Source organism: Wyeomyia smithii, chromosome 3, assembly GCF_029784165.1.
Source record: "Wyeomyia smithii strain HCP4-BCI-WySm-NY-G18 chromosome 3, ASM2978416v1, whole genome shotgun sequence".
NCBI classification, from domain to species: Eukaryota; Metazoa; Arthropoda; class Insecta; order Diptera; family Culicidae; genus Wyeomyia; species Wyeomyia smithii.
The window spans coordinates 208706804-208734737 of NC_073696.1; the positions used below are offsets into that span (position 1 = coordinate 208706804).

The window sequence follows — 27934 nt, forward strand, 5'->3', positions numbered from 1 at the left end:
CTTCTTTTGCGCACTTATTGAAAAACCCTTTGGAATAAAATTATTTTAGCAGTTGACCCTATGCACAAAAGGTATATAAGCATCCTGTGAATATTCAGAAGGGTTAGAAATAAAAAACAATTAATCAGTCTTGAGAACATCCACAAATCAAGCCATTTTTGGATGTCTTTATACGAACAGAACTGCTGGTCAGCTGAACCATGTACAATTAAACGAAATAAGTTATAACTGGACGGTGTAACATCTGTCAAATATAACCGTGCGTCAAATAGGCCGTGCGTTGTCATGAGGTAGAATTTTTTTTAGTGCCTCTGCTCGTATTGGGGTTGTGTTCGTGCTTTTTTCCGGCTTAATCGCATCAATTGAAGTCGATACCATTCCTCCAGTGACGGCTTCGTTCGTTTCAATAGCTCATAATTAATAATACTAGATCCTTCGAATACACGGAATAAACTTGGCAGCGTGTATATTTTTCCGAGCCGACAATAAAGAAACATGAACAGACAGTCCCCATGACATTTTGATCATTCTTGTCTCCATGACAATGTTTTCGTCGTTATTGTAATGAACCTATTTTCATCACCCATTACGATGCGATGAAGAAAAAAAAATTTTTTTTCGCTGAAGCAGTTGTTCACAAACGAAACGTCTCTTGGCTTTAAATCATAAAAAATCCAAGTTTCTTGTTTTTGAATCGTGTTTAAAGCATGCAATGGCTTGGAGATGGCTTGGAAAGAAACTCTTAATACCGAAGCAAGCTGTTTCTTCGTTTACTCCAATTATTCAATTTCTCAATTACTCCAATTCAGTATCTCGAAGGCTTTTGCCCTTCCTTCACACTGACAGACATCAACATCTAAATTACCGCCTTTGAAGCGGCGAAAGCAATTAACGTTTCTAACTCTCGATGCGCTTCAGCTGCCGTTTTCTTTGAGCGAAATGAGAAAAGAAATATTTTAAGCAAACGACTGTTGCTCGGCACAAGATCGTACCTATTCACACAACTGAAAGTATATGAGGCAACAACAAAATCAGTATCGGGTCAAAGCGGTTTGTTTACCAACAATTCATATCAACACAAAAATCGACCAGCACTTACTGCTGGCGCCATCTACCAACAAATAGTGTTAGTTACGCACCCAGCATATTTCGTGCATATTTTTTAGGCTTTGAATATATAGAACTTTGCCAGTTTCCATATTCGATTAGTGACTGAGCACCTTCATCATACGAATATTTTAAATATATGTCAGAGTTCAAACGTTTTTCAAGAAATAAAAAACTCTCCATAAATATTCACCAGTGTTTAAAATATAGTTTAAACTGTTTTACAAAAAATATGCGGTATCTTAGAGGAGGCATTTTTGAGGAAAAATTAATTTGCTGTGTGTTTTTTTTTAGTTTAATTTTCAATGGCCTTCATACGATTTTTGCGTTATAACTTTTTTGTGCGCAGAAATGATAGGCAATGTTTTTTAAAACTTTTACGTAATAAAATAAAAATCACTGCGGGAGCAGATTGTTCTTGTATTTTGATTTGATACAACATTAAAAGCGATATTTAAAACAACCAATAAATAGGAAAATATGGTGCTTTTTTCAACTAATATCTTCTTCATTAACGATTAACAATCAAGTTGTTTTTTAAGTCTGTATCATTTTCTTCGTTGATTTTCCATGTTTCATAATTACATACACCGTCTTAGTGGCGTAAAATGACAAAAACCGCATTTTCACGGTCTCAAGTTGGAACGACCTGCAGCGTCAGTAGTGTCAATTTTTAATGAAAGTCCGGTCATTGAAAGAAATGGGATGTCTGATGTAATATCGGAATTATTTGAATTGAGCCAATTCATCGCATGAAGTCGATGAACTATATGAGCATCTACTTTCTCAACCGCATAAACATCGCTAAAGCAACAAAGCGTGTGCGAAATCACAGAAATGTTGCTATCACTATCAACTGATTGGAGCTAAAAACCTTTTTGATTATCAGCTTGTTCGAAGAAAATTGAAATTCTAAGGTTTCAATTCCAACTGAAAGTCCTTTCATGACAGTGAAAGTTTGCAGCGCTGAGGCGTAGTAAACTTATACATAACAGAGAAGACATGACGCTCACCGTTATGGTAAACGTCACACTAGAACGATAAACGGCCATGCAAAATCATACAGCGCGCCCGTTTTGATGTGTCTTCTCTTTTATGTACAGGATCAGTAGTTAAGCGCGATCACGTCGCCCAATCTCTATACGGGTTACTTAGTAGTAGGGATCTGAGTGCGGAGAATAGTTGAGAGAACAACGTAAAAGATCATATGTTTTCCTGCTATTATCAGCGATACCGCTTACCAATCAACGCACGTGCTGTTTTATTAAACCGTTACGCAGTTTAGTCAATGTTTAATTCGAGTATCACTTGCGCGGATCTTACAAACGACGAGATAATGGTCAAAGTCAATGTTTGGTCCCTGAAAAGACCTAACATCAGTAACATCCGAAAAGTGCCGACCGTCAATCAGTACGTGATCGATCTGGAAGCAGGCTTTATCAGCCTCAGGCCGTTTTCATTGGTTGACGAGTGGAGGCTATGTCTTCCAATGACCGGACGGAAGAATTCCTCCTCCCAACCTGTGCGTTTGCGTCTCCGATGACCACTTTTACGTCGTGTTTTGGGCACTCGTCATAGATTCGCTCAAGCTTGTCATAGAACTCATCTTTGACTTCATCGGATTTGTCGTTTGTTGGTGCGTAGGTGTTGATTAAACTGTAGTTGAAGAATTTGCCCTTAATCCTCAACACGCATATACGGTCATCTACGGGCCTCCACCGAATGACTCTTGTTCTCTGATTTCCCAGCACTACGAAACCGACGCCCCGTTCCGCTGCTTTGCCGTCACTGTAGTAGATGTGGTACCTGAGAGAAGTGCGCGCAATAGGGTCTACTGCACGGAATTCCCATTCTCTGGAATTTGGCCACCGAACCTCCTGAATCGCTGCGATTTCGATTTTCTGCCGCTGTAGTTCTCGAGCAAGCAAGCCAGCCCGCACAGGTTCACTGAGAGATCGGACGTTACAAGTACCGTAAACTGGGGTGACTTTGATCACTGGGGTGACTTTGATCACTGTACCTCTTTTTTGAAAATGTGGTAAATTAGCGCTCGTAGTGCTTGGGATTTGTCGTAATCCTCACTGATTGTGTGGATATATGTTCGAATTGCTACTGTTCGTGCATTTCCTGCTATTTAAAGAGTGTTTTTCATGCTAAAAAATTAATTGAAAATAAAGTGTATTTTTGGCGATTTTTGTTGCATACAAACAATCGGTTCAAGCAGATTCAAAAAAACAAGTTGCAATACGTAAAGTTTATTTATTTTGTTCTCAGATTAGTTCTTAAGATGAACAAATATTATAACAATACATTTTATTGTTATTTTTGCAAGTTTTTCCCCGAAGGCAATGTTGAATCCCAATATACTCTATTCTATTTCTTCTTAACAAAAACCCAAGACGTGAAGTAGCATGCAAATTTGGACAATTTCATAAGTCATATTCCTTGTGGACTAGTTTTTGATAATTTTAGACCACCTTCTCTCTCAGTGAATAATCATTCATATATATTCTAAAAATTTTGTATGAATCTTGGACATTCGCCATTATAAACGGTTCACGTAGAATGTGAATGGCCCCAAATTGCTTCCCACATTTATAAACTCGCTTAAGTCGTTTTAGGCTGTTTAATTTAGTGAAAGTAGCACAGTGTTACTTCAAATTCATCAAAATAATAAGGTGATCAAAGTCACCCCGGAATGATGATTGATGTAAAAATTTTAAAGCATATTTGAAAACAGCAAAATTGTTGCTAAACTTTTGAAGCAGTGACTGAATCTTTTTCAATGCATGCCAGTACTTATTTAAAAAATATCAAACAAGATTGTTTTCAGTATATTCTGAAAATATTTGAGATACATTCAAAAAAGTGATCAAAGTCACCCCAGTTTACGGTACCCAATTTCCAATCGTTTACCTTAATCTTTTTCAATGTTCGTAGCCTAGGTCGTTGCCGATCGATCCGTTCCGTATTTCTAAATTCGTTGTTCGTGGTTGAAGAAAGGTTTCGGTATGCTACCTTACCAGAGTCGCGATACCTACATCCCGCTGATGGGTCTGCCATCTTAGGTGTAGCTGGCGAGGATACAGCATTCCATAATTCCAGCCGCCCACTCTGGGTCAGACGCTGTTGTACGCTGCCTCTATGGAGATACAGCCGCGTACGACCCCCTTCCCAGTCAGCATACGACCGTAGTTTCCACCGGGGGTTGGTTACCCGATCTCATTCATTACATTACAATACTTTATTACACAAAAATAAAGTGCTGATACTAAACGCCTTGTTTCCTGTGGGAGAAAAAACAACAGCCTTACATATCAGCAAAATAAGTGGACAAAAAAGAAGCAATAAAGTTTTCTCTTCGCTTCCTGCAGATGACAGAGCAGAACTAAGAATTAGGGAGTTGAAAAAGAATGAGGAGAAAAATTGAAAAAGAGAATAGTTTCTCTCCGGGACTTCAGTAAATTAGGTGTAAGAAGGATTTATTTGGTAAAATCAATCTAGCAACAGATTTCAATTCCGGGCGGTCGTTTGTATCACTTTTTTGTAACAACACCAAATCTGAAGTTTAATGCAATTCTATTACATTTAGTTTAAAAATAATCGATTTCAACATTTTCATGAACTACATCTGTGGTTTTTTCATCGGTCAAAATATTGACGCTTCGATTTCTTTGAGGCATGACTTCTCGAATCCTAATAATGAGAAAAATTGAGATCAAAGGCTCTAAGAGGGGTTTCAAGTAGTTATGATTATGTTCACATTCACGGAAATTAAATTGCATGAGTTGAATAAATCATAGGACGAAAATAATTTCTAAATTATTCATTCAATCACTCTTCTTTTCAATAAATTTCAGTTTGCTGCTGGACCCAGCAGCTGGAGAACCACAAAAAACGCATGAGGAGCGTACTTCCATAGAAAACGGGAAATTCCCAAACTTAAATTTAAAATATCTCAAAACCGGATGCATTCAGGGAAATTAGACTTGAAATTAGTAATAAAATCATACTGCATCATTAGAATTTGATTTTTCTCTAAAAAATTGAGATTTTGAAAATTGCGTAAAACTTACTTTTGAAGTAAAAATTTGTCTTTTATTGCTCTATCCAGGTCTGCTAATCAAAAGATTTGGAATAATTTTGGAATTTGAAAGTTCAAGAAGAAATAAGTTAAAATTCAACCCTATTTGGAATTAATGTATAATTCAATGTTTCTTTTTTCATTTTCTCAACTTAATATAACTTGAAAACGGATGGATTTACGAAGTAAATCATCATGAGCAAATCATTATAATATTTTTTTCTAATAAGGCCGTTACAAATTTTATTTTCATTTTATGTCATCTTCGTTCAAAATTGTGCTTTTTAAATGAGCTACTGTCTTGAGAAAAAAAAATGAGCCCCAGTAATAGTTTACAACCTTGGTTTTGAGTAACAATTCGCAATCGGCGATCATTAAGTCATATATGATCATGTGCATATAATTACAGAGAAAATAATCCACCAGAAGAAAGTTGTCGCTTACGCCACACAATTCATTACCAGCCACCGGTCGTTAGACAAATCGGTTATCCAAGCTATTCACGGGCAACGACCTGAATAGTATCACCAATCATGCACGAAAGCTCTCTGCATAGTAATTCCTCGTATGTAGGCCAAAACAAGCGATTGTAAAAAAATGTGCGCAATCGTAGAGTTGTTATCGAGTTCTAGATGAAAAAAAAAACGTATTCAATGTCCTTTTATTCGACCTTCAATATTTCCACGCAAGTGCTGGAAAAAAGGTGTAAGGTTACCTAACAGCCAGACTAAATTTAACCATGAAATATCCTGTCCAGAGGAAAAACACCGCACATGTAAACTCACACACGCACACACTAGTAAGATTTTTATGGGAAAGTTTTTGTGCGGTAGCATAAAACCCCTGGAACAAAACTACTTAAACACCCGCAGACGTCGGACACTGGAGACTGGTAAACAGGGTGGGAGTACTAAATATATGCGATAACTTGTAGATATAGGTAGAGACTATGTCTGGTCTCCTCGGAGTGCTCTGACCGCTACCAAATTGGCTTGGTCAATATTTTCGTGCATGTTGGCAGAAGAGAATCAGACACCGCCAGGGAAAATTATTAGCCCAACATGCGAGTCTACGAAGCAGCCGGGAAGCGGAACTTTCGTTCCAAGTGTGTCGGCACATCATTCACAGTTCATAGATTTTAGAGGCATACTTAATCAAGAGAGCGAGAATAATTTCGCCCATATTTTAGTCAATTCAAAATAATTTATGAAAGTATACTGCAATGTGCCGAATTTCGTTTGAAAACAGCAATCGTGATCTGTGTCACCGGCAGTAAAGTAATTTGTTTCGTGCATATGATATATTAGCCTACTTACCGGCAAAAGTGTTTGGTCACCGGCCGACATCTAATCGTTTGACCCGTGAGTGCAGCAGTACATAATGCTAAGGAAACTAATACTCAGAAGGAAACAATCGAAAGGCTCAATAATTCGACACCGTCTTGGATGTGGGTCAACAAACTGAGATTGAATAATCGTACACTACTGACCGCCTATCGTGTTTGGCCGGGGCAGCCATCTGTCTTTGCTTGCCAGAGTAACTTTTGAACTCGCCCATGGAAGGCATGACCGTGCTCACGGAGGTGGTTTTAAGGTTCCACCACTCCTCCCTAGGCACTTTTTCTCGATTTCTTTAGGCGAAAGAAAAAACGCCTTTGATGAGAGTCATAAATTCATACAATTATTGAAACGTTAGAAGTTATGAACAAAACGAATTAAACTTGAATAGAATGTCCTATCATAATTCTCTATTTGCTGAACAATGAAAATGTCTTATGGCAGAAATTCAAAGCTCATATTAAAGCAGTGGAAATAAAAAATGCACAAAAATAGCAAGACTTGGAATCAGGAGCTGCAGATTCAATCAATGTCCTCGAAATTCTAGGTAAATTAAGCAATCCGAAAATAATGAAAAAACACAGCTGATATTGGATGAAAATTTTAAGAAGTCCAATCCAAATTTAAACGCTATTATTCAATTGTTTTGATGTTCAAAGAATCGACTAAATTAACGGTTATAGGTTTGTGAATTTGAGAAAGATATGCAATATAAATAAATAAAAAAGTAAATAACAGAATAAAGATTCAACAGCCAAAAAATAATTTATCTTCAGTTAGTAATATAAATAGTCCGAGGTAGAGAATATTGTTAAGAAGAAATGTTTTTTTTTTTCCAAGAAATATTCACCACCCTCCTCCTCTACAAAATCCTGCACACAGCTATGCCCACTGGGTATAAAAGTAGGTAATACGGAATATGGTTTATAGGATAGCGCCGTAATCGAGCTCACGATTTGTGACTGCGTGCGTACACATGAAGTGGGTAATGTTTTCGCCACCCGCACTATACTCCATTCCTCCACGCAAAACTGTGGACTAACGACTAAAAATCAACAGTCGCGAAAATAATAAACATTTTTACCATCGTTTCATTAAATCGGTTTGCTCATTACCAACGCGCTAATGATGTGTGTGATAGTAATGGTAATGATCCTTGAGCTGTTCCTGCTAATCTTTAACTGTTAACTTAACCACCTTTCAAATCTAAGTACTTAAAGCTGCTTATGTTTATCGTATCGCCATGCAGGTGTTAAGAGAAATGAGAAAAAAATGGAGCTTCATGTGGTTTGATTCATACTGAATAGAGAGGTGAACCCAGCGATTCTTGGTTTGACCAATCGGATAATTGCACATGTATTTCAAACTATCAAACATAGTCGTTGAAAACAAATCGTTGTCATCCTCGATTTTAATTAGCCTGTTCCTCCATCCGACTTTAAGTGAAAATCATACATCAACTTCGATAGAATTGCTTCAAAGTTTGTATTTACAAAGTTCCGACCTTTTTAGATTTTTTCTAGTAATAGATAGATTGTAGTTAAAATAATTAGCATCTTTCCATCCGTCTAATTTTCAATCTGGACTTCTGCAGACATCACTACGAAAGCGGAACTAGGCTCACATCCGACATCATTTTGATAACAAGAACAACGTCTAACATTTAACGCGTATTAGATTGTATTCTTATTCTCTACCGTTTTTGGCGATCTATCACAAATTAGATCTCTTTAGATATTTTTTTTTCTCGGATGATCATCAGCTAATATTTATTACATTAGCCGCTTTACGGCGCAAATTGAGCAGAAAATGCCGGCAGCTCAATTCGGTGGGAACACACCAAAATAAACGAGATTGATGCGGATGAAGAGCTTTATGCTATCATAATATTTACACATATCTCAAATGTAACAGCAAACCACACACCACATCACAGCAACTGCCAAAGGCGGCAAAAAGGCTAAGTAACCGTGAGTGAAAATAAACACCAGCGAAAATCTTGTTGACAAAAAACACTGACACTGTCTATATATGCGTCATCGAGTCCATATTGTCGCGAAATATATTATCAACTAAGGGGGAGGGGGAAAGCCCACACCAGGCACATCTATCAACGTCAAACTTTTCTGTGCCTACCAGTCTGCTAGCCTGGAACTTAGCCAAACATTGCAAAAGTCATTAAATTTGTATTCACTGATGAATGAATGAGAAACTGGCACCCGGCTGGCGCAGTTATTGCAGGCTTGGCTCGATTGTAGATCTATGACTGGTAAGGTCAAGGACGAAAAGGGATGGTGAATAGTAAGATTCGAATTGAACGCTCTCAGGCAGCCTTCCGGTTGGCCTCGAAATGACATAATTTTAGGTCGCAACTAATTAACTCTAGCTGTAAAGGCTGAATCATTACCTTCAAAGCAAAGAAGCATTTGCATTAGAAACTATACTAAAATTATTTTTCCACTTATAAGTAAAAGCATTATTTTGTGATTTGTCCTGTGGTCTTGGATTTTTTTGTCTCTCATGTTCTTGTTTGTTTGTCGACTGTAGCGGTTAATTTTGTAGATTTATCGGCTTAATCAGTCCGTGTATAGAAGCAAAAACGATTTTTTGTTACTTAATCCGACAGTTCCGGTGAAATAAAGTCACCGAAACTGTCGGGTTAAGAAACAAAAAATCGTTTTTGCTTCTATACACGGACTGATTAAGCCGGTAAATCTACAAAATTTGTCTCTAATGTTCAAGGTGAATCGGGACGTCTAAGCATTATTTTATCTTTGTAAACAGTTTATGGTTACCAAATTTCAATTATTTTTGATGCCTTAAAATTAAAAAGAATCATAACAACTTGAACATTTCTATATGCTAGCGCAGCCTGTTACTAGCAGTGCTGACAACACGGCCGCAGAATTTGACACACGCAGTTGACTTGAAACTAGAAAAAAGCAAAAACTGGAATTTTGTGAGGCACTACACTTTTGAGGCAAGTTTCAGTTCATTTAAGCCGATTTTTCGCGAAAATTAGATACGATCGCGATGTTAATTAGTGTAAAGAGAAAAGTATACGTAGTTTTGGTAGTTACGCGTCTTGTACGTGCTAGTATTTGTGTAAAAAATTCTAGTGGCCTGCGTGAAAATGAAAACAACACCAAGAAAGAGAGAAAAAATAGTGATGTGGAACCAAAAGTGCAAATTATTAAGCGAGGTGCCCCGGTGCTGGGTTAGCATATCGACAGTAAAAAATTGCAGGTTAGTCGAATAATTTATGATATTTAATGAGGCATTCCCAAAATGCGGTAGTATGCTGGAGAAAGCCATTGTTGCTTGGATGCCGTCCCGATTCACGTTAGGAAAGCTCAAGAGGTCGTTCCCTTATCTAGCTAGTGAGCAGAGATGCCAGATATACAGACAAATCTATATTATACAGACTTTCTGTGTTGCGATACAGACACGCATAAGCCTACAGATTTTATACAGACATTTAGTTTAATACAGATATTACACAGATATCTGATATTCGACATAATGGTTTTACCAGTATACACAAAAAAACGAACACAAAAACCAAAAGTCACTGTAGCCGTTGCTGAAAAAAGTGAACTAGGAACTGAACACTTTGCTGAACATATTAATCTTGCGTTTTTGAGAGTGAAATCATGACAACGAATCGAGTCAGGCTATCGGGGTTTTTATCGGCCCCGTGGGCACTAATCTGCCTGTTTCGCCCCCAGTAACAAACAGCTGATTGTCTCGATCGATTGCCATGCAGGTTGTATTGCTGAAAAGACCGTTCGTTCTATTCGGAGCAATATCCAACGTTGAAGAATTGCTTAAAATGTCCCAAACCTTGAAGGTACTATTTTTATAACCGCGAGACTTCTGCCATCATGTATCAGTTTAGCTACATTACGACGAACGACGATTTTTATCACGGGAAAGACTCTTACTTCTATGTGTTACTTAGATTTAAAAGAAAAATTAGTTATCGATTAATCGACCAACTATGATAGACGCGAAAAAGAACAATCAAAACAAGCAATAAAACAAAACAATCTGACAGGTCGACAAATAATTAGGTATCAATGTATCGGTAACTTTTTTTCGCAGCGGTATACAGACTTATACAGACATTTTTATGGATTATACAGACTTGCCAAAAAAAAGTCTGGCATCTCTGCTAGTGAGTCAGCCTTATCATTTCCTTGGGTGATAGGATGCATTCTCACACTAGTTTAGAATGGTAAACAGGAGAATTCTTGGGCTTTCTGTAATGCTTGACTATGGCACAAAATGCGGACACGTATTCGCGCATTCTATTAGCGCGTATTATTCCGCCTGAATGTACCATGAGAAAAGATTTTTTAATTCCTTGATCTATTAACCTCACTTATGCAGAATCATTCATTTCAGAGCCCTCTGTGTAGAAGCAAAGTGAGCCTTTCCGAATTCTGGGCCCACCTTGTTCCCAACTTTCTCGCTTTGTCTCTAATATTCTGTAGAGAATTTCGGAGTTTGGTGTCGTTTCCATCCAATCCTCGTTTTTTGCATTAGATTATTTACTGGAAATCTTGTATTCCTAGGTGTCGTGTCCTGTGGATCTCCTTCTTGCAGATTAGTTTGCCGATTCACAAAAAATATATTTCCACTAAGAACGTTTTTTTGCCTCTAGTTGAACCACTTGACGAAGTGGTAGAAGGTGAAGTATTGCATCTAAAGCTTTTGATGGAGTGCTTCTCATGGCTTCACAAATCGATGCACAGGCCTACTTTGGATTTTATCTAGTTTAATACAAGGGGGTGATATTTCGGCTAGTTTAATAAATTGCGTTGATTTATATCTGCTCATCACCGACGTTTCGATCTTTTTATGGGCATTATGAGGGTCTACAATATATTTGAATTAAACACAGTTGAACTTACATTAGGACGGAATTACGGTAAACATTAAAAAAATAAATACTCCCACGAAACTGTAATCAGGATGATTCATTCATTTTGCGAAACCAAACAAACGAGGCATGGCTAATTCTTGGTCTGAATATTTTTTTTACTTCCTATGTTTTATGCTGGCTTTGAGGTCCCACCTATTTCCAATGGTTTTGCTGCACACTCATAGAGCATTTGTAGCCTTGGTGATTACTTGACTTGAGTGTTTTATTTTAGATCTTGTTCAGTATGATCCCCAAAAATTTGGCTTCACTGGATAGCTTTATTCCCGTGCCTTCCAGGTTTGTATTTTCTTTTTCAAATGAAAAGAAACATAGTTGTTCTGAAGGTATTTACACTCAAGCCCTCTCGCCGGCACCTTTGAGCTGTAAGATTCAGAGAGTTTGCATTTTGTAGGAAATAACTCCGAAGCATTTTTCTGTTTGGATTTGGAGTTGATCGCTTACCACTAATGACCACAACAAGGTTGATAAATCCCGTCTTGAAAGCATCCTTTAGTGATTGTTCTTGTTAATGATCTGCTACCGAATTAAGCAGTTATTGCACGACTAATCAGCACGGCGAGATACCACTTCATTATGTTCATGTCTATGCCGAGCCTTTTCATGGCTAACGTTAAGTCAAACGAACGCATCATCAGAGCGAAAGGTCTCACTGAGTGAATCAATGTCCATTGCTGGTCTTATTCAGATGAATAGCCTACGAAACGCAAGTGGTAGAATTCTCGACCTAGCGTACGTCAACTCTCCCGATTACGTAGAACATTTTAGCGCGCCATTTTCAGTCCTAAAACTAAATGAGCATCACTTACCTTTTATTTTAAAACTCGATACGCAATTCACCGGACCGGATCTCAACAACGCTTCAGTAAATACTACGGAATTCAACTTCAAGAGATGTAACACTAGCTTGTTAAGCAATGAAATTTCAGCAATCAACTGGGTACAACGACTGAGCTGTACCTTTGTAGATTAAACAGTATCTGTTTTTCATGATACGCTTTATGGCATCTTCGAAAGACTCGTTCCGCGTCGCAAAGTCGGTACATCCACTTTTTCACGCAAACCTTGGTGGAGTCCTGGGCAACGTCGCCTGCGCAACAAGCTCCGTAAAGCCCGTTACTGATTCTTCAGGACCAGGTCCGAAGAAAACAGCCAATTTCTTCGGCACATCGAATGTGAAAATTTTCCAGTGATCCTCGAACTCCGCAAAGAGGCGAAGGGCAAGGGCTGTGCCTATAAAAAGACGGCCCAGGAAGTGCTAGGCGAGGAGGTTCAAATCCGAGCCCTCACTCCTGAAGTGACTCTCCAGCTTAAAAACCTGGACGAGATCACCGAAGGGTGCGACATAGCACAAGCCTTCGAACGAGAGTGTGGAGTGGTAGTGACCGCAGAAGGCCACGTTGAAGGTGGGTTGGTCGGTCTGCCCTCTGGGCACCTTCCAACAGCCTGACGTTTGCTTCAGGTGCTTTGAGCGGGGGCATAAATCCTGGTCGTGCAAAGGGCCCGACAGGTCCAATTTATGCCGCCGCTGCGGTGGCGCAGGCCACAAGGCACGGGACTGCGGTGCACCTCCCAAGTGTCTGGTATGCACGGGTAAACGGGACGCCAAACACGCAATGGGAGGCCCCAAGTGTCCGGCTGCACGGCCGGCTACTAAGCCGCAGGCCTGAGGGTGATACAGTTAAACCTGAACCACTGCTATGCGGCGCAGCAGTTGCTACACCAAGCGGCTGCTGAGTCGTTGTCGGACGTGGCCATCGTCTCGGACCCATACCGTATCCCAACCAGAAACGGTAACTGGGTATCGGACAAGTCTGGGAAGACGGCCATTTGCACGACAGGCAGGTCCCCGGTTCAGGAGATTGTGTCGACCTCCAGAGAGGGGTACGTTATTGCCAAAGTGGATGGAGTATTCTACTGCAGTTGCTATGCTCCGCCAAGTTGGTCTACCGAAACGTTCGCGCAGATGGTCGATCAAGCAACCGTGGAACTGACGGGCCTATGGCCGTTGGTGGTTGCGGGTGACTTCAACGCTTGGGCTGTCGAGTGGGGGAGTCGCTGTACAAACCAGAGGGGCCAGGTCTTGTTGGAAGCTTTGGCAAAGCTCAACTTAGACTTGGCTAACGTTGGTACAAAATGCACCTACAGTAGAAACGGTGCCGAATCGATTATCGATGTGACGTTCTGCAGCCCGGGACTGATCACGAACTGGAGGGTAGACGACAGCTACACGAATAGCGATCACCAATCGATCCGCTATGAGGTAGGCGTGCGGAAGCAAGCAGCGAGTAGGGCCAATATTCCATCCTGTTACGGCTGGAAAACATTGCATTTCGATGCAGATGTTTTTGGGCAGGTAATTAGATGGAAGCACGAAGGGGGTGAACTGCTCCCGGATGTGGACCATCTAAATTCGATGCTGTCATGGGCGTGCGACTCCACGATGCCTAGGTCTCGTCCGCCTAGAGAGGGTAGGCCACCGACATACTGGTGGAGCGATACGATAGCAAGCCTGCGCAATGCATGCCTCCGTGCAAGACGGAGGATGCAACGCGCACGTTCCGACGAGCAAAGAGCGGAACGCGGTGTCGCATTCATATCCGCTAAGGCAACGCTTAAGAGCGCAATCAGAGCCAGCAAACGAGCCTGTTTCGAACCCGTGGGGTGACGCCTACAGGATCGTTATGACCAAGACTAGAGGTGCGCTAGCCCCGGCCGAACAATCACCAGCGATGCTAGAAACGATCATTCAGGGCCTCTTCCCAAGCCACGAACCAAGTCCCTGGCCTCCGGCTGACGAGTCACCACCTACCGTGAGTGACGGCAGCCGTGCAGAGGCTGACGATACGGTAAGGGTGACGGAAGATGAATTGATCGAGATCGCAAACTCCCTGAAGGTAGGCAAGGCTCCGGGACCAGACGGAATCCCGAACTTGGCCATCAAGACGGCCATCAAAGAAGCCCCCGGGTTGTTCAGGGCGGTCATGCAGAAATGCCTTGACGACTGCCTCTTCCCGGACGTGTGGAAGCGCCAGAGGCTGGTGCTGTTGCCGAAGGTTGGAAAACCACCAGGTGACCCATCGGCATACAGACCAATCTGCCTGCTGGACACGGCGGGCAAGGTGCTTGAGAGGGTAATCCTCAATAGACTGGTGAAATAGACAGAAAGTGAGAACGGTCTATCAAGTAACCAGTTCGGTTTTCGAAAAGGTAGGTCCACGGTGGATGCAATTCTCTCCGTCACCAGAACGGCTGAGGTTGCAATCCAACGCAAGAGGAGGGGCATTCGTTACTGCGCGATCGTCACGCTTGACGTGAAGAACGCGTTTCACAGTGCCAGCTGGGACTCCATAGCCTTAGCGCTACAGAGTCTCAGAGTGCCGACGCCGCTGTACAAGATTGTGGGCAACTACTTTCAGAATCGAGTGCTAGTGTATAACACAAACGAGGGTCAGAAAAGCGTTCCGGTTACCGCAGGTGTACCGCAAAGTTCCATCCTGGGTCCGGTACTGTGGAACGCTATGTATGGTGGCGTGTTAAAACTAACACTCCCTCCAGGGGTGGTGATCGTGGGCTTCGCGGATGACATAACTCTTGAGGTCTATGGCGAGTCTATTAGAGAGGTAGAGTTAAAGGCCGCGCTATCAATACGCGTAGTGGAAGACTGGATGCACTCCAGGAAACTGGAGCTAGCGCACCATAAGACTGAAGTTATTGTTGTAAATAACAGAAAGTCTGAGCAGGAGGCATCGATTAGTGCCGGTACATGCACTATCGCCTCAAAACGCTCGTTGAAGCTTCTGGGGGTTATGATCGACGACAAGCTCACGTTCGGGAGGCACGTCGATTATACCTGCAAGAAAGCTTCCATGGCTGTGGCAGCGCTGTCTCGCATGATGGCAAACAGCTCGGCGGTTCGTAGCAGCAGGCGCAAAGTCCTTGCTAGCGTGACCACGTCCATACTCAGGTATGGAGGACCATTGTGGTCCAAGGTATTGAGTACCTCGTGCCATCGCGGCAAACTCGAGAGTACGTACAGGCTAATGTGCCTAAGGGTCGCGTGCGCATACCGAACAGTGTCGTACGAGGCGGTTTGCGTCCTGGCTGGCATAATGCCCATCAGCATCATCGTCAAAGAGGATGTAGAGTGCTTCGACCAACGCGACACGAGGGGTATTCGCAACACCATACGGTCATCCTCAATGGCCAGATGGCAGCGGGAGTGGTCCAACACTACAAAAGTAGATGGAGACACCGACTCATTCCAGAGTTAGCAGGCTGGATTAATAGGCACCATGGGGAAGTAACCTTCCATCTGACACAGATCCTGTCAGGCCATGGCTGCTTTAGGCAGTACCTGCATAGGTTCGGGTACGCCGAGTCCACTATGTGCCCCGCTTGTACGGATGCGGAAGAAAGCGCAGAGCATGTGTTCTTCACATGTCCGCGCTTCGAGCGGGTACGGTACGAAATGCTGGCAATAAGTGGGATGGACACCACGCCAGAGAATATAGTGCGAAAATAGGGAAATCTGGGATGCGGTCATCACGGCAGCATCACAGATCGTTAGTATTTTGCAGGGCACCAATCGACGGGAAACCATCGACGTGCCCCAGTTAGTTAACGGTTAACTAACTGGCCTGTATAGGCTGCTCTGCTACCCATAGAGGTAAGTGCGAAAAGCACGACGGGCCCTCTCCCTGAAGTAATGCCTAACGGCGGTCCCGGAGAGACAAAGGGCTTTAGCTGTTCAGCTTAGGTTGCTCAGCATGGGTAAAAGCAGACTACCCTTGCTTGGAGGTTGCGAGCGCGTGTTGCGTGTACGGTTGCGCAAGCATCCTGCAACTGCGCTGTAAAAAAAAAAAAAAAAATGGTCTGACGTTACAACGAGTACAGAAGCATTTCATACGATTCGCGCTTCGTCAGCTTCCATGTGACAACCCTACCGAATTGCACGCATCCGTGCTATTAACGCCTTTTTTTTCAGACTATTTAGATTTTTGTATTAGTAGAAATGTTTTTGTTAATAGAATTAGGCATTTAGTTTAAGTAATAGTCTGTACAAAATTCTCGAAGACGAAGAACAAATAAATAAATAAATAAATAAATGCATTATCAAAAGCTCTCGCAGTATCAAGAAAAGCTGCCAGGAAAATTTCCTTGCTCTATTATTTTTATGAATATTTCGTTTTTTCTGCATACGGGAATGGTTTACCCAAATTAGATAAAATTTCCTGCACAAAAATGTATTAGTATTTGACACACAACTGACATTATTGACGTAGGACAACGAGGAGCTATCATTCATTGATACACAATGATTAAAATTGCCACAGCCAACGAAATCATTCGTTTCTAATTCATCAGCGCTTTAATGTTATTTTGTCTCATTGCAATGATATATTCAGCACATAACTTCCCCCATCCCTTTCATGGTGAACGGAAATTTTGGCATCGTTCATATCTCGTTATGACATAAATTAATTTTTGTCTTGTAGAGTAGAGGACAGACAATGTGCCTATAACCGAGCTATCACCATATTCACCACTATATATTCGAGCACTTTTTTTTTCAAACTATTGAGCATTTCTGCATTTTGGCAATAACGGCATATAATATATAAGGAAAAAATCAACTCAATTTTCAATCTTATTTGTGCTGTAGAGGACAGTGTGCCAGTGCTCAAGCTATTACCACCACAAAAGAGTCGAGCACATATTTCTTCAAGCTCGTGTCAATTTGGTCTGTACCTATCATTATTATAACCAAAAGGAAAAAATCAATAACTTTTAAATTGTAGATTTGTTTGCCATGAGAAAGACAGTGTTTTTACTGGAACATTTGCCTCCAATCATGTACAAAAAGCGAATTTTGTTTCGGTTAGTAGTTAATAAGCACTTTATCTACTGCTGCTTTTCGGAAACCGTGTTGCAACCGACAACAGAAGATGGTTGCTCAAATTCAAATTGATGTCCGTAGAAGACACTTTATGGAAGGCTTATATAGCCAATCCGAACGGTGTTGTCCGATGTCTATGTCAATTTAACTCTTTCTTTATTGCTACTGCTGGCTGATGTTGCTTTTTTCGCATCCGATTGATGAATGACGAAATGCACTTGACGGAAGGCTTATAAAGCCAATCCAAACAGTGCTGTCTGATGCCTACCGGCCTATAGCGAAAATTCAATTCAACTCTTGGTTGGTTGCTACTGCTGGTTGATGTTATTTCTTCCGCATCCGATTGAGTAATGACGAAAATGCACTTGGCAGAATGAAGCGCAGCTGGTCGGGTCTTTTTTATTGCTTTAGGGGAAAAAACGACCAGCTTCGTAAACGTAGAAGCGAGAATGGCGGAACTTGAAAAAGTCGTATAGTTGTATGTGCTTCATGTGCATCATTTTTCGGAAGATATATAGGAACTGCTGGGGGGCTTCAGGAGCCAGATTGGAAATGAACACGAGCCGCACTCAGCAACAAACACGCTCAGAGAAAAATGAAAGTAGGTATGTACATGCAAACTCTCTCTCTCTCTCTCTCTCTCTCTCTCTCTCTCTCTCTTCTTTATGCCGGTATTTTGTTTTGATTATGCATGAGTTCTGTTCAAAATGGCAACGGAACAAAAAGCCTTGTGCAAGCGCATTGTAAAGTTCTAACTGAATTGCACAAAAATGTAAGTGAAAAATTTACTGTAAACTTTCGAAAATCTTCTGGTTTCCTCTGTGTATAAATTCCTGCAAACCTTAACAACAAATCGCCAGGAAGGGAGTAGATGACCGGCCAAAGGTAAAAGAGAACCGAATGGTTTCAGGTTTATTTACCTATACAACTAGTTTGGCTCGTTCAATAATAATCATACGAATTTTGAACTAAAACTCTGGTTGAATAATTAGATGTCACCAACCGACCGATTTGCATTCTAAATTCTTCAGACATTCATAACAAAGCAACCATATGCAGCCGGTTTCTAATCTCCGCTACTGCTTCCCTCTAGCTTCAAAGTTTGCACGAAACTCATCGCGAAAAATGGTTTGTGCTCGGATTGCTCAATCCTCGAGTCAGTTCGGTGAACCCTTGGTCAAATACGAAAGGAAAAATGTCGGGTTGAAAGTGGTGCACTTTCCCGCGCCAGTCCAACTGTCGCATTCTCGTCCCGGCCGAGCGGCCCGGGGTCTCTTGGTAAATATTGGATGATTCCATCGAACGTGACGTTCGACAGGTTCCACATGATTACAAGGCTGACCAGGCGACAAACCGCACGAAATCGAGTAGAGTTTTCCACCACATTTTTTTCGATAATTGACGCTGGATCGATAAATTTGCTCCCGTGCATTTTCTATAGGTTCCACTTCACGTACACAAAAAAACGTGCTGCAATTTTCTAGTTAGTTAGAGACATTGTTGGTGGCTTTTGTGAATTAAAATCGCTAGGTTTTATTCCTGAACCTGCCAGCCTCAATTATTTATGCACGTGAAGAAGTACTTCGGAATACCTTTTCTTTTGTATGAAACGTCGTTCTTTGTGCATTGCACCTTCGTTCTTGTGCAAATGCATCAATTATTTAAATCAAAGGAAAAACTAACAGCTTAATACGCTTTCCTGCTCCGCTAGCGTTTCTACGAATGAAAAAAAGCTATGCTAATCATCCTCAAGTTATGCTAACATAGCCAGGAGCAACAGTGCAGTAAGTGAGTTTTGAGAGTTGAGTGCACTTTTTTAGAATCCCACATAGTGATTACAATACGAAAGTAACTGTTCCGAATGACCGATATTAGCATCGGACTGCTGTATCCATCTGAAAACTTGAGCAAAATCAACAAAAGCTTTTCCACAAATTGCAAAGCCTCTGCACAAATCCTACAGGCACAAAAAAAAACAGAAAAACTCTCAGAAGTGTCGGCGCACTTCGCGGTTAGCATCCCCGGCTTATAGCGGTAGACCGCCCAGAGGAAGGAGAAACGATGATCACTTTTTGTTCGAGTTTCCGTTGATGGCTTTCTTCTTCGTACTCGTACGTATTTTCTCAGTTCGGAAACAATAACAACATGCTTGAAGTATTCTTTCATTCGGATGAGAGTGACACGCTCTGCCGTCCGCCTCGTGTGCGCTTCTGCTGACTGTTTGGCGAAAGACAATGGCAGCAATGCAAGCCGGTTCCTCCCGGGGCGGGCGGAACTCCGGTGAAGTTCATCTACTACCTGGTCCTTGCTCTGCGTATGATGGTGAATTAAAGCCTACCCACAATCTTATTCGAAGCCTCCAGTGAAAAATATAAGAGCTTTTTTCATCACTTGAAAACTAGCTGTTTTCGAGAAATTTCATACCTTGTAGTCATGGTTTTGTATTCAAAAGTCGCTTTTCTAGTAATAATAGGCTAATTTAGTTTGAAATTATGCTTAATCATACAAAAAATGCGATTGAAAAATGACAAAAGTATCACATGTTTCCTATTTCTCACCGACAAATCACCTGCTAAAGTGGTTACAAATGAAAATTCTTATCACACCGGCAATCATTCATTCTGTTGCTGAACGTTCGCAACGCCAAGAGTGGAGGGCATAATTCCTCTGACAAATCTCCTGGCCACTGGCTGCTGCTTGCTAGAACTTCCATAAGCTCCAATTTAGCGTAATGCCGTGTAACGAGCCGGGCTGCTCAATCATACCAAATCGCTGGCTGAACGAAAATGTTCGCGACATACCGCTGACTGCACTGTACCGACACAGACAAACAGACGCGGAGCGCTGGCACTTTGATGATAAAATACACCCGCGGGGAATGTTACGTACGATTGAGTTTGCCTTGTTGTTGTTTCTTTTAGATTTCATAGTACTGTGGGCGTGTGGCACCTGCTGGGTGAGATTGCCATTAACCAACGGACATGCAATTTATCTGAGCCGTTGATAGAAACCATCACTTTTTGTGTAGTTTTTTAATAGAAATTTATCTACTCGCGAGACAAAAAAAAACTCTTTTATTGATACTGACGAATAGATGAGGATTACTATCCACTATGAGTACGTTTTTCACTTGTTAAGTTATCTTTCTTGATAATCCTAATTTGTATCGCTCGAAAAAAGGGTACAGCTGACTGGTAGTTTTTGTGAAACATTATTACGTATCCTGAGGATCCAACACTGTCCTGCGTGACATTCAAAGTAGGGTTTGTATGCGTACGTATGGTTCAAATTCTAAAAACAATAACTTCGTCTGTGCAAAAGTTACCTTTCTTGTGTCTTTTACGAAGTTGTGTGTTTCGATGATATACAAATAAGTTGCCTTTTAAATGCTACAGTTTCTCACATATTAAAAAAATCTAACTTTAAGAACTAGTTTGATATAAAACGATGTATCTTCAAAACGAAAGAAGTTAGAGGAAAAGTGTTTTCAGCAAAGTTTTTCTTTACAATATTATCTAAAACCTAAAACTGCTAAAGACATTATTTGTCTAAAGTGTAATATTGAAAAGTTAGATTCTACAGTACCACTTGCGGTGGAGTTGCAAACTCAAACTTGTTGTAATTCTTTGAGACGTGAGGCTATGGAAATAGTATGTCAATAAAAGCTGCTGGGTAATAAATGAAAGAAGAACAAAGAGAATAAATGAAAATAAATGAAAATAAAAATCACTACTTCGAGCTCTCATATTTTGAGTTCTTAGGCGTTCCATCAAAGACTTAACTCTGTTGCATATTTGGCAAATGAGCAAAGTCAGTTGTTTCAGATTAAAGTAAATAAAAAAATTATAGAGAAGGCCGCAAACCCCACCAAGTTATGTTTCAGACAATCATATTTAGAAAGCAAAATTATAAAATTGAAGCAGGAGCTATCTTGTCTATAAAAAGTTACACTGAAGTCGCCTTTTAAGCGGTGTTGAGTTTGCGCTTTTAAAGTTTAAAAGTTTGACGACTACCTTTGATGTAAATTTACGGTTTTTGATGTGAATTTATGCAGTTTTCTACGAGCGTTTCCCAGAAAAGAAGCATTGGGCAACGATTTTGATTTAGTTAAATATTTACAAAGATGCAATTTAATGCTCACTGAATTTTTTTTCAATCACGACTAATTATTGAAAATGTCTTTTGTGAAAAGATCCAAAAAATGTATGGAAAGAGTCTGTTATATTATTACTTACTTTACTTTACTTTTATGGCGACAGATCATTAAGATCCTATGCCGAATCCAGAATACGTATATTCCATACAAATGAAACACAATTTTCTGCACATCTCGAGAACTAATCAACTAAATGGAACCAAATTTGGCAGGTAAATTTTTTAAGTGGTTAAAAATATGTCCATAATGTTTTGACACCCCTCCTTCTTTTTGAAGGGCGGGTGCCATACAAGTAAAACACAAATTTCTGCATATCTCGAAAACTAACCGAGAAAATGGAACCAAATTTAGCATGTGAATGTTTTTGGAGGTAACAAATATGTGCATAATGGTTTAATACCCCTCCATTTTCTGGAAGGGAGGGGTTGCATACAAATGCAACACAAATTGCTGCACATCTCGAGAGTTAACCAACTGAATGAAACCAAATTTGGCAGGTGAATGTTTTTAGAAATAACAAATATGTGCATAATGGTTTGACACCCCTCCCTCTTCTATAAGTGAGGGGTCCCATACAAATGAAGCACAAATTTCGCACAGCTCAATAACCAATCAAGAAAATACAAATTTGTCCATAGTGGTGCACAAATTTCTGCACATCTCGCGAACTAATCAACTAAATGGAACCATATTTGGCAGGTGAATGTTTTAGTGGTAACAAATATGTTCCATAATCGACCTCAGGCAACATTTTTTCTGAAAAACAACTGAAAATGACCAAATACCACCCAATATGAGTGTTTCTTTAACCAGTATGACGTTCAATTCAGAAATTGTCTCCAAATGCCATTATGTAATCCAAAATCGGAATAATGCACTGGAACCACAAATCGACTTCAGACAACATTTTGAATTGTAAGATTGCAACTTCCAGTTTCTGAAAAACAGCCTGAAATGGACGATTCCCGTTAAATATGAGTATCTGCGGTACCAGAAAGATGCACAGAAGCTAAAAATTGATCACAGACACAATCGTGAATTTTAAGATGGTGGCTTCCGATGTCTGGCAAAAAGCATTCAATATGAATGTTTTCGGAACCAGAATAACTCCCAGATGATAGAAATTGATTTCACAGGCAATTTTAAAGTCCAAAATCACGACCTCCAGTTTCTGAGAAACAGCCCAAAGTGACCAAATACCATCCAACATGAGTATCTCCGGAGTCAGAATGTTGCAAGAAGCTAAAAATTGACCTCAGACACCATCATGAGTTGCAGGATGGCAACTTCTGGTTTCTGGTTGGAGAAACATTTTCGATCATTTTCGGCTGTTTCCCAGGAACCGGAGGTCGCCAACCTAGAATCCAAAATTGGGTCTGTGGTCGATTTAAGCTGCTGTGTATCATTCTAAATCCGGAGATACTCATGTTAGACGGGAATCGGCCATTTTTGGCAGAAAAAAACAGCCAAAAATGGCCGAGTTTAAGTAGTCTTCGGAATATGTTCCTTTTCATAGCTGAATTTCATATTTTTAAACATAACAGGCAAAGTAATAGTCCGATTGCAAAACAAATCAATAGGGTCTCATGGGGCAACTAGACCTTTCATTTGACACTAATTCTATGAAGATCGGTCCAGCCATCTCTGAGAAACATGAGTGAGATTAAACAGTCTTCAGAACACGTTTCTTTTCATAACTTTTGAACCATATGTCCAATCTTTATGAAATTCAAAAGTTAAAGGTTTTCCAGGTAGCCCGTTCATTTGAAACCAATTTTGTTCGAATCGGTTGTGTAGTTTTTGAGATAACGATGTTTCATGATTTTTACATTTCGATACATAACCTCCAGACTAAAAATCCGATTATAATTAAACTTAATAGGGTCTTATGGCGCAACTAGACCTTTCATTTGCAATTAATTTCATGAAAATCGGTCCAGCCATCTCTGAGAAAAGTGAGTGAGAATAATAATCTGCACATACACACACATACATACAGAAAATGCTCAGCTCGTCGAGCTGAGTCGAGTGATATATGCCATTCGGCCCTTTGGAGCACTTTTATACTTTCGGTTTTGCAAGTGATTGCTATACCTTTCTAGGAGAAAGGCAAAAAACACCCAAATACAGAAAAGTAGTTTTTGTAGTTTGAGTAGTTTTCAAAAGTCAAGCCTTGTAGAAACGCCGATTTCGACCTCTAAATTCTCCTTCTATTACGGGCATCAGAATACTATACCTAGTTAACTGAGAATGCACTATTTGAACTATCCGAAAGCTTGCTTTTGCTCAAACAAATCAGTTTACTAGTGGATGGCCACTAGCATGGTCCTAACCAAATAGTAGCGGATAGCAGCAGCCTCAGTTGTGGCTGCAGCGGGAATACCAGCAGCGAGAAAACTGTCTTTGTGCGATAGCGGCAGCATAAGCGGTGGTTACATTGGCCGGCATTTCCCGCAGAGAAAAGCTGCAGTATTTTGGCAACCCATAAACGAGGGTGTTGACAATCAAAATCTATCGGTATCAAATTTTTAGTATGAAAACAGCTTAACACTGTTTTGTCAGAAGAGTGCCTTCTTCCAACCTGTTGGGGGTTTCACAGGGATTTCATTCAAAAACGCATTAAAAAGACGGTTGTAAACTCGGCTTCATCTCCATTTTTTTTTCCTTTTGCAATATGAAACACCCTACAGCCAGCGTATTGAATTGTTGCGTAACTGAGTGCGGCATCTTTTATTATTTGTCCCATGCAACACTGAAACGTATAATCAAATCTTGAAAATTTTCAAGCCTCAATAATGCAAACACTGTATACTATTGAAAATGGTCAAGTTTTGTTGGAACACAGATTTCTATTGATCTGATTGGTCGTTTAATTCTCGCTTTTCCAACAAGGCGACAGAATATTATACCTAGTTAAACGGGTATGCACTCTTTGGACTATATGCCTGCTTCTGCTCAAACCGATCAGTTTTCTAGTGGATGGCCACTAGAACGGTCCTAACTAAGTAGCAGCGACAGGAGCAAGCAACAGCGGTATATCCGATCACTGACGCAAGATGTTGATCTACTGCGCTCTGGATGGACTAGCAGAAAGCAGAACCAAAGGACTTCAAAATGCATCAAACGTCGAGCTCTGGTGTTATCACGTACTCAAGTTTTGGCTGAAAATCGACCTTCTAGAATTTAGCGGGTTTTTGGGCAACCGGGGGCAGGCTTTTAAATGGTCATGGTAGAACAAGTTTTCACTGCGATAATCGTCTACTTTTTATTTTGACCGTGAATAGACTCGCTGTCTAAATACATTCTTGAACAAACATGTCAATCGAATACTCACCACTACGACGCACAGTGCGTTGAATGTATGGTATGACGGGATAAAAATCAAAACTACATGATTTTGTCGACTAATCACATTGATGTAAAAGGGATAGTTGTCCATCAACTTTAGAGCTACTATTTGCATAAAAATCTTATAAGATTCGCTGAATCGCAAAAGTGTCCCAAGAGCCAATTTTCTAATTCAATACCAAAAACCGTTCGTTATTCTGTAAAAGTTGCCCATAGTAATGAAAACTGCGGTTTATATATACTGCCGCTCATAGCAAGTCCGTCCCGTTGCGTTTTGGTGCTGACGAGGAAACAGCAATTGAAAATCGTTACGCTTTGGGTGAAATTTGGCACTCAAATGCTTTTTCAATCAAGACCATCAACAGAGTTTAGTACTGCAATGACGATCTAACACTTTTACATCATAAAACTTGTATAAACACCGAAATTCGACTAAAATTTGTTGGAAATCATAAGCTGGGACTCACATGCGATTACTTTTACGGTACGTAGCCAGAATGATAGCAAGTCAGTCCCATAGCCGGTTACGACCGGTGATGAAAATCAAACTACTGCAAATCAATGGCGGTGCTATAGCTTGCGTTTGGAATGAATCCATCGCTGGTCAATTCATAAATGACCTTCTCTCGTGCCTTATTAAACAAGTTTTTTTGTGAGAAGAATAACATAATGTACCAACTGCGCCGCTCAGAATAAAATTAGATTTTGTTTTTACATTTGATACTGCTGATAAATTCGAAATCAGTGTAGGTAACTTATTCTAAATTTTCCTGAGAGCGGCCACACGTTCGTGACGGCGGACAGCTTCGACGTAGCAGTGGAAGCAAATATGAAAGAACAAATATAGCTTAGGAAAATGTTTGCTCCGTTGAAAAACAGATAAGTAGCGTACCAAAGTATTTGATATGACTGACAAATTCTTCAAAACGAAATTCACGACAATAATGTTACAATTCTGGCCCACGTCTTTACATAAAATACGGATAAAATACGAAAAGTAGTATTTACTCAAGAATGCTTTAACTAACAATACAGTGACACACCTGAAGCGTTCATTGTCAACAACCAACAGCTGAAAGAAGCTACTGGAAACTTTGTCTTGAAGAAAACATTGTACTATCAGCTAGAGCCACACGATGTAGAACGTGTAAAATTCAATAAAACCTCCTATCGAATATCACTTGGTACATCCAATTCTAAACCTGAAGACCATAAGTTGTGGTAAATATCACATTTTCCATAATCATTATTGGCTGAGGGGTTAAATTGCGAAGATTTTTGCAATGGGACCGACTTGCGATCACTTTTGCTATGGGACAAACCGACTTGCTATTTTTTTTTTCATAGTTCCTCAGAACGAAGTATTCAAAAATATTTGTTCTATCGAAAGTAGACATAAAAAGGAATTGATTCCATAAATAAACTCAAAATTGACAAAAATGCAATTGGGACGGACTTGCCATGAGCGGCAGTATAGTATTCAATTTTATATAATTGCTAAAGTGACTCAAATGCAATTGTGAGGAAAATTTTAACAGAAAATTTTTTGAAAATTTTTTTCGTTATGTATTTTATTACCAGAAAATACATGTACAAATACATGTCACAATATGTATCTTCTGACAGAGACATGGTCACACATCAAAGTATGTTGAATGCCTTTGTTGACAACTTAGTGCATTTTCAACTGTCAAAACCTTATCTAGAAAAACGTTAATAGCGGTTAAATAGGCGAGTTTAGACAGCTGAAACTACTATTACCGTTTAAAGGATACTGTAAACGATGAGTAGCGAGAAAATCAGAGAGGTATTTTGATATATATTTTTGTAATGTTCAATTGAACTTTGAACGCGTTGTTTTAAACACAAAATACGCCTTTCGATTACACTTTTGTATTCGTACGTAGGACAATAAATCTCAGAGCTATATCCTCAAACGCCTTTTATTTGCTTACTGTTTCAGTTCCCAGTTAAGTTAGCACAATGAAAATACCCACGAACTGAGGAAACATAAGAGTAACTGAACATTTTTTTCTGAAAATTCATTGCGTCAAAACTGTTTGGCAGTATAAGCTTGTTTCAGGTGTATTAGTGGTCCCACGAAGCTACTAATACACATGCAGTATATTTTTCAAACATGAATGATAAGCACTGCCTACTTTATATAGTGAAATATAAAAGTTGATTTTTTTATTCTGTCTTCAGGACGCTGCACTGTGCGACGGTTTTTCCCCGAAAGTATTTTGACAGTTTTATATAAATGAGAAACACGTACGTACGGACATGTGCGGAGATATTGAAAATTTCTTATATCATTGATGTTGTTATAATAATGCTCAACATAAATAGAACAGAAATAAGTCAAAATAACATCGCCACCCTCAGTAAAAACAAACGAACCAGTGGTTCAGAATCAGAAAAATCAATTTTAAGATGCCTAGTAAGCACTTAAATAATTTATAATAATTTTGGAGTGAGTTGTGTGTCAATTTAGATGCCAATTCTAAAATATGCCATTGGGGCGAAAATCGAAAACCTTCTTAGATGTAGCCGTTTTTTGGGCTCTCGGTTCCCGCAAAATTTTGGTGGAATCAGGACTATCTGCTAACCAACCAACCAGTTTCGAACCAACCAGTTTCGGAAGAATTTTCTTTTTCGTTATTGTTTTTCTCTAATTAGTTTCAATTTGATTATTGATCAAAAGGTTGTGAATAAAAAGGAGGTAAACTAAACAATTTTGCCAGTCAAATTTTTATTTTCAAATGTTTTTTTCATGTGACGTTACGCAACGTCCCAAGCAACAATTGAAACATAATAAAAAAATAAATTGTGATCATTTGTTGCACTAATGAAATTCCGAGGTTTTAAGAAACGTTTTTTGTTACTACGATGAAATTGTAAAGAAACAAGCAACAACTAAAGTTGCATCGCTGCTTCAAAAATCTTCACACCAACAACGTAATTCGCGAGGTTAGATTTGTTGTTGAAACGTATAAACGGCATTTGAAAACCTAACCTTCACTGAATAGATCTAGTGGGTGGAGCATATAGGTTGCTA

General features: G+C 40.0%; 1 protein-coding gene across 15 annotated transcripts in view; it reads right to left on the minus strand.

Moving 5' to 3' along the window:
• The window catches only part of LOC129731420 (uncharacterized), a 195682-nt gene that overhangs the window by 139264 nt on the left and 28484 nt on the right, over positions 1–27934 (minus strand). The window lies entirely within an intron of this gene.